This window comes from Lactuca virosa, chromosome 3, assembly GCF_052849685.1.
Source record: "Lactuca virosa cultivar CGN04683 chromosome 3, Lactuca_virosa_CGN04683_v6, whole genome shotgun sequence".
In the NCBI taxonomy this organism is placed as follows: Eukaryota; Viridiplantae; Streptophyta; class Magnoliopsida; order Asterales; family Asteraceae; genus Lactuca; species Lactuca virosa.
In genome coordinates, this window is record NC_136428.1 from 298,321,966 (window position 1) to 298,334,737 (window position 12,772).

Sequence of the window (12,772 nt, forward strand, 5' to 3'; positions counted from 1 at the left end):
TTGTATTTCAATTTACATTGTAATTCTTTTAAAATTTGTTCAATTCTATTGTAAATTTGTAATGATTTTTAATACTATGGTTGGTGTTGTCTTTAAACTTTTGCTATGAGACCCTTTGTACTGCCACGCCTCATGTTTCCGCTTTAGCGGGGTGTGACAGCATAGTATGGGTATTATTCCTCACATTATAACCTTAATAAAACAAACATGTTTTAAGGTAATTAGTACTACAAAATGTCAATTCAAAAGACAATTTCATACTTATAAAATTCCCATTACTTTCAGTAAGTGACAGTTCCACTAGAAAGGTAATACAAACTATTTTTGAGTCAAGATAGTTATAAACTAGGGAAAAACCTTACATTTTACAAACTACACACAGAACAGTGGAGTCTAGTACATCCAGTTGAAGGGGGCCTATAATGCTAACCTTATGATTCCTTAGTGTATGCATTCAGGGATATATATTAATCGAATCTGACAGGTAGTAGGATGTGTGCTTTCCGCTTCATTTCCTGTTCCTTGTTTGGTTGTGGGCTTAGAGCAGATACACCCAGCTTACTATCTATCCTATCTTAGTTATATATATGTTCCGTATACACCAAGTAATCATAAGGGATACCAGGTATGGGCCAGGTCATAGGACACTAATTCAATGCACCGTTTTCTAGTACAAAACATACTTTTCAAATAAAGAACTTTTGGAATACAAAACTAGAAACTTAACCAGTAAATTAAACCAATAAAACTTAAAGGACCTGAGGTGGTTAATTCTATAATGCCTTAGTTTATACACCAGAGTTATATATAATTAATATCTGATAGGTAGTTGGATGTGTGCCTTCCGCCTCATTCCCTGTTCCTTGTTTGGTTGTGGGTTTAGGGCAGATTTACACAATTAACTATCTGTTCGATATTAGATTATACATAACTAGTATAAACTAAGTGATTATAGAAGGAACTATTGTGGTTATCATTTTATTATAACAAAATAAGGGTTTTCTTAAAGGATCTTTTCATCAAATATAAAGGAACTATTACAGTTAACTCCGTGAGTACCGAGTGAATACGCAGGGTTATATACAACGATGATCTAAGAAACTATGGGATGTGTGTCTTCCGCCTCATTTCCTGTTCCTTGTTTGGTTGTGGGCTTAAGGCAGATACACACAACCGATTGTTTGTTTACTCTGGGTTTTATATAACTTGTATCCATTTAATACTCATAGAAAGGACTGTAGAGTTATTTTTACTTATCTTTCATCAAAGCATGAAATATAGGATTTTCTGGACGAACAGGCAAACGTTTCTAAAACATAACTTACTACAACTTACTACAACTTTCTACAAACTTTCTTACTACTTACTACATCACTAAAATCTTATGAACTCACCAGCTTAAATGCTGATCTACGCTTTCAAAATAACTTGTATTCTCAGGAGACCAGTAGATAGGTTCGCGCACTGGGATTCAGAAGATGGAGCAGTATAGCTTCATGTCTTTTTGTTAATTACTATGTATTCTATATTATGTAAATCACATACTTTGTAAAAACTTTCTTTCTAATGAAATGGTTGCTTATTACTTTGATTACTATGATGCATGTCTTGTGATACTAAACATGACGTCCTCCACCCCAGAACGTTTCCGCCGTTCCGGTTTTGGGGGTGTGACAGATTGGTATCAGAGCATTGTTTATAGTGAACTAAGTATATCAACTGATAAAAGATATACAACTATAAATACAATGGGGCCGAAGTGCTCTGGATAAGAATATATTTGAAATATATAATGATACCTTATAAAAGTATACATACTTGCTTATACATATATACATACTAGAACAAGTATCACAAGAAGAACAGAACAGAAGAAGTTAAAGGTTGAACACTATGGTCAAACCTGGACAGTTATGTAATCATAGCTAGGATCAATATAGCCTGATCAACTATATTCATTCGAGATGTGACCGACATGTGTTTGGGAGTGATGTGGTGTTGCAACGGTCTTAAAACTGTTGGGTTTTGAGCATTCTAACACTTCCTAAGTGTACATGCAACCCTAATAAACCTTGGATCTATGTTTGTCTAAGGTACATGCAAAATATTAATTTCCAAGGTTTATAACCTATCTAGCATGGCATGGGGTACTTTTAAACATAAAAGAACTAGATGAGTTACATACCTTTTGTTGATTGTTGATTCCTTGGAGTTTGAGAGCCAAGCACCAATAATGTGAATGCCTCAAATGGAAATCACAAATCACCACAAACTTGGAAAATGTATGAGAGAGTATACTAACTCTTGATTTTGGCCACCACACTTACACACACATTAGTGTATTATTTCATGCAACATGAGCTTGTTTATATAGTGTGCATGGTTAGGGTGAAACCCTAATAACCCATGTCTTTTCCTTTTCCAAGGATCCATGGGTTAAAAGCTCCATGGATCATCCATGGACTTCCATATAAGCTTAGCCCATTAACAAATGAGTATTAGCCCACACCATATAGATATAATAGCCCATGATTTAGTCAGTCTTCCTTTTAATCACTAAATTAATTCATAATTAATTCAAGATTAAAACTAATTAAATAACATGACTTTATATTAATATATTATAACTTATAATATATTAATAAATCGTAAGTATACAATTCTCATAAAATTATCCATAAACAGTTTGGGTGAAGTGCAACCCAAATGGACCATGTCGGGTCGGGTCAAGTATATACCAAATAAGTTATGGACTTAGATACCTTATCCAACAGTCTCCCACTTGGATAAGTCTAATAACTGTATTTGCGTATGTTACTTCAGGAACCAACCAACAATCGTAGCTTGCGAAAACTCTGTTGAACTATGAAGCCCCATTTTAGATAAGTGATCATATAATCCTCTGTTCTCATGATATCAGCCGGACAAATACATGGAACAACGTCGTACTTATTGTCCAGCAGTTTGTTTCCCGATTTTGCGATTTGTTTGACAAAGAACTAAATTGAACACATCAATTAGGTTCTGACCGGGCCCGGTACATAGGTCAAAACAAAATCATCGAGGGGCCCAGATATCGCTTCTAATCCTCCAAGGACTAGAAGGAACAGATAAACTTCGACTCATATACTTGTTTCTACTACTTGTTGAATTATACACAAAGGCACGTTTTATAACATCAAGTTATTGATGCGTTTACGTGCAATTAATGCACAACCAACTCATAGGTAACAACTCATATCTCTAGGTTTGAAGACTTATATGATATTACCGTCTCACGATCACTCGAGATAAATTCCATGAAGTGATGCAAGTGAGCGTGGGTTGAATCCAATACTCATAACTTATGAGCACTCATGAGTGTTGTAGCCATGTCAAACATCTTAGACCTCTACAACCAACTCATGACAGTCTTGATTCATATCTACTTCCAACATATGACCGACTGTGGATGGTTTGAATAACTTAATCATTCGGAAAGAATAACCTAGTTATTATGTAAGTCAAAACATGCAAAGTGAAACACAATAATAATCGAATCTAATATGGTCTCAGAACCCTTTTGAATATAAATAAAACCACCTTTTATTTATCACCATATTGATTACACATTATTCATTGTATAATGTTTCAAATAATCAACTTAATACTTGAACAAAAACAATAGTCGTCCCATGCTCCTAGCATGTACACTTTGTTTTTTCTAAACAATAGTTATGCCATACTCCAAGTATGCACACTATGTTTGTCTACGATCTTTACTTTGTGAAATAGATCAATTGAACATGATTCCAATGATGCTCATTTCACAATCCCAAATCCTTATTGTAAATGTAAGAATTCCCAATTCCTACCATTTACCAAAAAAAAAATGTTAGATTTTAAACTTATATGCACTAATCCTCTCGTAATGATTATGCACAAGGTCACCAAAACCTTGTCATCAGTCATTACAGAGGATTCCAAAGGAGATCAACTCTATGGAAACGAACTCTCATATTCAAAGTACATTGCTTTGAACATCCTTCTTGCATAAAAGTTTCTAATCTTACACAGATTGAACAACTTCCACCTATGGAGACATTTCCATAGTCCCATTTCGACTATCACTTCCGAACAAGAGTTACCTCTTTTCAGAATATGTCAATATGGTCCTTTCCAACAATTTACATCATACTTCCAACTGTCCCTGAGCAACCAATCTTTGGTGAACCTTAGATTGTCCTCGACAATTGCTTAATCATTTTAGTCATATCCGGTTCTATTCCTTTTTCCCTCTTAATGCTCTAAGCATTTTGAAAAATTTAGAACGGATGAATATTATAGCACATGTGACCGATCCTATACCCGAAGCATATGGGACACGATTCACGATGTCTCACATAAAGACCTGATACTGGATCAGTCTTTTGCTACAATATTTTTTTATTTGCCATGTTTTCAAAAATCGACTATGAAGAGGGATGCCGTAATCATAATCGAATTTGAGAACGCAATATATATAGAATTTCCTTATGTTGAACCATTCCAACATAAAATTCATATATATATCCTTGACTAAAGATGATTAAAACTCAATCTAAGCTTTTAGAATTGAGATGAAGTATAATTTCCTCTCCCTTAATTATAGCAAAACAACTTTTTCAACCCCTACAACTTTACGAATTGAAACTTTTGTTTTTCTATAATTAACATTCCTAACTTGCAACACTAAACATAATAATCATGCTCCCACTAACATGATGATTATCAGCATAACACTTATGCTCCCACTAGCTGTGACATATTTCCAGAAATCAGCTGGACTTCTGAAATTTAGATTCGTACACCCTTTCTTAGATAGCTCACATGTGTGTCTAAACAATTTCCAGAACTATGAAAAGGGATGTCGTAATCATAGTCTTAATTGTTTAGACCTTTTCCATTTCTCACAAGTCCATGTTAGTGTGCCGGTTAACCACACACGCTCCACTAACGACTTTGAGAATGCAAACATCACAATTGCTATCTACTTAAAATCTTCTTAGTGAAAGCATTTCCTCACCATCATTTTCATGAATCGGAGAGAAACCTTATGACACTTAGATTTTATGGTGTATGAGTTCCTATCCATGTGAATTTGTCAAAACCATAATCACAAGACAAGGTTAGTAACAAATTCAGCCTTACATGGATTGAACTTGTTCAATCTTAATTTCTTGTCATCTGGTAGCACAAGGCCCACCAATGCTTCCAAGCTGTTATGCACACAGTTTAGAACTAACAAAACTCATATGCATAGTCAACTTAATAGGAACAGACACAGAAACAAGAATTATGTCAACTTAATAGGTTTCAAACCTTAAGTCGTGTGCTAGTGATAAAACTCAGGTTTTACTCTTGATTAAATCTTGAAATCCTTTCAGGATCTTTAAGACTCCCACTGTCCTCTTGACATATAAGTTTCCCTAGTCAAGAACCATTCCTTGATAAAACAAATATTCAAGGGATAGTGCAGATTCTTATTAAGATAAACACTTCACACAATTGGTCTTAGTTGGTCTTTGTCTTATCCAAGACATCACAACTTACCAATTTCAAATGTACAAGAGTAGAAAACATTTTACACTACATTTGATAAGTGTTTTAAACCTTACTTTATGTCACTCAATGTTACAATCTTGGAGTATGACTCTAAGAGTTGTTTTGGAACGAAGTATGATCAATCTTCTTGATTTTAACCATTCCAACAATTCATGACCCCTCATCTTAGTCATAACAATGCACTAAGATGTCCTCAGAGTATGAATTTGTGACATGGTTTCATAATCATTAAGATGATCATAAAAACATGTATGATCCATCTACTTGATTTTAACCATTCCAACAATTCATGAATCCTCTTCTTAGCCATAAAATGTACTAAGATGTCCTTAGAGTATGAATTTGTGATATGGTTTCATAATCATTAAGATGATCATAAAAACATGTATGATCCATCTTCTTGATTTTAACCATTCCAACAATTCATGACCCCTCATCTTAGTCATAACAATGCACTAAGATGTCCTTAGAGTATGAATTTGTGATATGGTTTCATAATCATTAAGATGATCTTAAAACAAGATACTAAAGTACTCTCCCATCTTTTCAGATTTGAGAAACCTTTTATCTTTCTGCCCAATTTGATTCTTCCCATTCGTCCTGCCATACATTGAAACTTTTCCAATGTTTCAGAATTGTACTACAACTTGTAGGTACAACCATATTTACTTAAACTTTAGTAAATCATGACGAATAGTCTTATCGATCTTTGTGGTGGACCTTGACCAGCACACACCCAGTGTATCTAATTCCTTAGTCCTTCAATTGACTCACATATGCATGTGATCAATGAATTAGTCTCAATTTTACAAAGATGAAAATTCTCATTCATCATACAATACAGCTTGTATGATTCCAAGTTTCTGTCTAACTGAAGCTTGGGTGATGAGAACCTTTCCTCATTTGGAAAATTCAGACACTACCACATATGAGAGAATCAAACTCATATTTCTAATATTGCTAGAAACATACAAACATTAATTTTCCATAAATGCCATTGTAAGGGGATATAATATAAAATAAACTAAACAAAACTTTTATTTCTTTATTAAAATGCGGAAAAATATTCCTTACAATGCATGTTCAAATGAAAACTATGATATTACATATTTCCTAGCAATCTATCATAACTTTTAAGTAGTAGCTCAAAAATCCGATCCTCGAACCATGCGATAGAAATCCATCTTTGTGATCAGATTTAGCACACTCTTATTTTAACCTTCCTTTTGCTCGATCCTGCTAAACATCAAGATGCAACCTAGTCACATCATGTAATAAGAATCAACAATTAGGAATTTTAACAAAGTTAGATAGTGGACTTACCTGAAGCCGAGTCAAACATTTTGTCTCTACTTGCTTTCAAACATTTCAGGTATTCAGGACAGCTTCGCTTCCAGTGTCCCTTCTCATGACAGTAAAAACATATAGACTCTTTAGGAATGGTACATGAGTCAATCACAGACTTAGCCTTTCCCTTTACCTTTTGGTCAACCGGGTTGACCAAGGCCGATCCCTTTTCATTGGGAAGAGAAAGCTTTTCTGGACTTCCAATGTTACCATTGTCCATGTCCATGGAAGTTTGAGAAATAGATTTTCCATCAATATTTGCTTGACCATTGCGCCAAATCATTGCTGATTCAGCAGCAACAAGCAAATAAGAAAGATCTATTAGTGTTATGTCAAGATCTGTCATATGGTAGTCTTTAATAAACTCACCATACGACTCAGGAAGTGACTGAAGAACCCAGTCAACAGCGAACTTCCTTGAAATAACAGCACCCAACATTCTCAACCTGTCTATGTGTGACTTCATTCCTAAGACATGAGTGCACACAGGTCTTCCATCTTTATGTTTCATTTCTAGTAGAGCTTGAGTGACCTTGAACCTTTCAAGTCTTCGGGCTTGTGGGTCAGGGAGAATAAATGGAGGAGGTGGAGGGAGTGAAGCATGATGTTGAGGGACATCATCTTCAAGAGGAAAGCTTGTTTCAAGCGATTTGGGAAGATCATAGTTGTCTGAACCAGACATCTACAATGGGAGAAAATCAAGTTAGTTGATTCAAGTCCTAAATATAACACCCAATATGAAATATTAAGGCTAGGACCCAACACAATATTTCATAACATGGAAGAGGGATGCCGTAATCCAAGCTATAAAATATTTGAAGGTAGGCGAATGACGATTCACCAATTTCCACCATGAAAAACGAAATAATTAATTAGGTTTTAATTGGATTTGAAACTCCTAGATCTTTTGAGATTCATTGAACTTTTCAATGGCATGTTTCAATCTCGATTGTGCCCTCTCAAGTTTTGTGACTGGGATGCCGAGGATCACAAAACAAGGTGTGAATAACCATGCAAACTCACTTGGTACCCTTAATATTATCACCTAATCGATGTGCCGGTTAACCACACACGCTCCACCGATCTATGATAAACATTAAGTCACCCTTCGTGATCCTTACTAGTCCAAGTTAGTGTGCTGGTTAACCACACACGCTCCACCAACGACTTGGTAAGGTACAAAGTGTGAATTTCATGGGTTAGCACCATATTCACATTTTCCTAAAGTAACTAAGATTGGGAATTTATAAAAGGTTTAGTTACTTTATAATATTCATTATACTTTTAACGAGAATTTAAAGTCATTGTCCTACCCGTTCGGCTAACGACCCTCCACCGATCAAGGAAGCGGTGGGTGAGAATGGACACCCATTAAGTTGCCATTTTATAGGCAACAACCTTATACCCCCCTTATGGACCGGCTTCGTGAATGAGGCCTACTAACGGTAAAACGACTTGATCTTATACATATATATATAATAATTAACCATTAATGTTATAAATAGTATAAGGGTTGAATTTTAACTTTTAAAACTCTAAGGGTTTGGAATTAAAGTTTATTAAAGTGTGTGAAACTTTACAAATTCCAAAACTTGAGGGCAAGTTTTGTAACTATCCAAAACTTTTCATTTCATAACTTATGAATTAAAGGTTCATAAAAATGAAGACTCTTCATTTTATGTAACTTATGTGTTTTAAGTGTGTGTTTAAAAGAAGTGACCTTTGGATATCCATAACTTGAGGACAAATTATGGACTCCACTAAAACACATAAATGATCAAGAATTAATCCTAAACAATTCAGCAAATAATTCCTATCATCTTCTAAATTCATAAGAACATGAACATGATCATCAAAGTTTCAAGAATTATATGAACACATACAAAGCATGAAATTTTGATATAAGCTACTGTAAATGGATTAGAACTACCATTACACCAACTAAAACAAGTTTTAAAACACCAAAACAGTTTAGGGTAATGTTTCTACTCCATTTCCAGCAGCAAAAGTCGAAAATCTGCATTCTGAGGCTCCTACTCGCCGAGTGCACGAACCTACTCGGCGAGTAGGATGAGTTTACACATGAACTCGGCGAGTCCCCCCATGGACTCGGCGAGTTCATCAGTCAGACAGCAAAAAATCGACTTTTTATCACTATTTTGCATCAAGTATCAAACAAACAAGCCTAGGCTCTGACACCACTGTTGGGTTTTGAGCATTCTAACACTTCCTAAGTGTACATGCAACCCTAATAAACCTTGGATCTATGTTTTTCTAAGGTACATGCAAAATATTAATTTCCAAGGTTTATAACCTATCTAGCATGGCATGGGGTACTTTTAAACATAAAAGAACTAGATGAGTTACATACCTTTTGTTGATTGTTGATTCCTTGGAGTTTGAGAGCCAAGCACCAATAATGTGAATGCCTCAAATGGAAATCACAAATCACCACAAACTTGGAAAATGTATGAGAGAGTATACTAACTCTTGATTTTGGCCACCACACTTACACACATTAGTGTATTATTTCATGCAACGTGAGCTTGTTTATATAGTGTGCATGGTTAGGGTGAAACCCTAATAACCCATGTCTTTTCCTTTTCCAAGGATCCATGGGTTAAAAGCTCCATGGATCATCCATGGACTTCCATATAAGCTTAGCCCATTAACAAATGAGTATTAGCCCACACCATATAAATATAATAGCCCATGATTTAATTAGTCTTCCTTTTAATCACTAAATTAATTCATAATTAATTCAAGATTAAAACTAATTAAATAACATAACTTTATATTAATATATTATAACTTATAATATATTAATAAATCGTAAGTATACAATTCTCATAAAATTATCCATAAACAGTTTGGGTGAAGTGCAACCCAAATAGACCATGCCGGGTCGGGTCAAGTATATACCAAATAAGTTATGGACTTAGACACCTTATCCAACAAAAACTTACCTAATACTAGTCAAGAGAATACTAGATCAAGTACATTAGAATTAGAATACTATAGGAGTCTTCTATGATACTATAATGCGATAACAAGTTTAAAACATACCAAGTTCATTACATTAAAATACTATAGGAGTATTTTACACACTAAATAAATAAATTATGTGATAAATTAAAAGACCCTTACGGATAGGTCGATAATCTTGCAATGTATACTCCCAAGGTTATATATAATTGAGGTTTTATAGACTTAGAATTTGTGATCTACGCTTCACTACCTGTTCCTTGTTTGGTTGTTGTTTTGGAGTAGGATCACTTATTTGAAGGTCTATTTAGTCTTAAGTTATATACAACTTGTATACATTGTGCAATTATAGGAGGACTCTGTAAGGATCACCCCATAATGGTTCACTTAAATCTCATAGATTCTTTATTCACTTTCATTCTCGCACGACAAGCCTAGGTAGATGTAACCACTTCCTCATAGTAGACAACAGAAGAGTCAGGAGGAAACGAGAGCAAGTTCATGAGGAGCTTTCAAAGAAGGATCAACCGTAACCAAAACGTCTTATGCGTCACACTAATAAATAATAATCTTGTTTAACTTAATGAGCGACTGGAGTCACTGCTCACATTATGTGTTAGGATTATTTTCTTACATGCAGTTGGTAACAGTTACTCAGGCAACAAATATTCATTCGAGGATAGCCATTCCAAATTCATAAAGTTTATTAGGTATAGACTCAATTATGAATTTATTCCAGAACCCTGTGGAAGTCAGGACCCGATACACCCAGAACTAGGATAACCTTGTCTTTTCAGCTTTCGGCTTGTGTCCATTGCTTTAGACTTATTCCATCTCATCTTTGTATTCTTTTAGCAAAGATGCCTCCTCGCAGATCAAACAGACGCACTACTTCGATAACTCCAACTCCACCGTCACAATTTGATCCTGCTGCTCTCCAAGCAGCGATGTCCTCCACAGTGGCAACTGCTCTAGCTCACTTCGGTGAAAGTGGTAGCCTCGGATCTGGTAGCTGTACCCACTTAACCCACCCGGAGTTATTCATGAACACCCAAGGGAGTGTTCGTATAAAGACTTCATGAACTGCAAACCATATTCCTTCGATGGAAATAGTGGAGTCATCGCTCTGATGCGATGGTTCGAGAAAACAGATTCGGTCTTCGAAATCTGTTCGTGCCCTAGAGGGAGCAAAGTGAAGTTCGTTGTTTGCACCTTCTCTGACAGAGCCCTGACATGGTGGAACAACCATGTTAAGTCACTGACCCTATCAGTGGCTAACTCAATAGGTTGGGAGAACCTGAAAGAGTTAATGCTGGAAGAATACTGCCCGTTGGGCGAAGTACAAAAGCTGGAACAGGAACTATGGGAGCTCGCGATGGTCGGCTCAGACATAGTGGCCTACACTGACCGGTTCAGGGACCTAGCAGCTCTATGCCCCAGGATGGTTACCGCGGAGAGCAAGAAGATAGAAAGATACATCTGGGGTCTATCTGCCCCGATCCAAGGAGATGTACTGTATTCTAACCCAACCACCTTCGATAGTGCTAAACGCCTGGCTCAGCGACTCATCGACCACGGAGTCCGCCATGGTATGGAAGTCCCCATTCCCGAGCCATCGAGGGAAGAGGACTATGGCCAGAAGTCGGGGAACAAGAGGAAGAAGAAGCGAACAACACAGGAACCCCCGCAGGAGGAACAAACGAGTACTATGTACGCCGCCACAACACCTGCTACTCCTGCACCTGCCAGTCGATATGCTGGAACCCTCCCGAAGTGTGGAAAATGAAACTATCACCACACCGGAGTATGTCGGGAAATGCAGTGTCTGAACTGCCACAGAAAGGGACACACATTCCGTTTCTGCAGGGCACCGGCTCAACCGATCTCCCAAGTCCCCGGAGTTGAAGAAAACCAAGTCTGCTATGGCTGTGGTGAGAATGGACATTACCAGGAGGACTGCCCGATAACAAATAACTCAGGAGTGGATGGAAGAATTCTGATGATCACCGCAGGAGAATCGACCTCGGAGTCGCCATCGAGCAGTGGTACGTTTTCGAAATAGTAATTGCTTTAAAAATAATTTATATTTATATAAGATTAAGACTAGGGGATAACACTTAAAAGTAATTATAATAACTCACTTAATGAAGTAGGTCACAGTATTCATAAGAACTAAGAGATCCGTTCTGAGAAGCTATGATGGCTTAGTATGTACGTTAGGGTTGTGCATAGCTAAGATTTTACAGACTTAGAGTGAGTGATTCCGCTTTAATTCCTGTTCCTTGTTTGGTTGTGGATTTGAGGCGGAGTTACTCAGTCGACCGTGCAATTCATCTTAAGTATTCATAACTTGTATATTCCAGGCGATCGTAGTGGTACCAAGGAGGATCGTAGTTTAAAGTATCAATACTAGTTAACAAATCACTTTCGCGGTATGTACGCGCACATCGCGGTACGATACGTAGCAGTGGTAACAACAAGGGAAAACAGAAAGCACTAGAACATTTACAAAGAGTACATTTTCGAGCACACTAGGAAGTACATCATAGTATAACATACATTTCTTTCAAATCGGCCAAACTTTGTTCAGTAAAGAGTACATTTCTATCTTTCGTCATGAGTTGGCGTGGTCTTCACCATACTAACTTTATATGTTCCTATCGCCTCAACTGTCAAGTTCATGAAACCTTCGTAATTCGTAACGACAGTCCGACCTAAAACTCAGTTTTGTCTTTCGTATTCTAAACCCCGAAGTACTCGTGCGAAGAGTACTTTTTCCTCCGAAGCCTTGCCGTCGTATGTCCGCAGACCTTTCCGAAATACCACTCGTCCAGCAGACCCAGTTCAAGCATAGAGG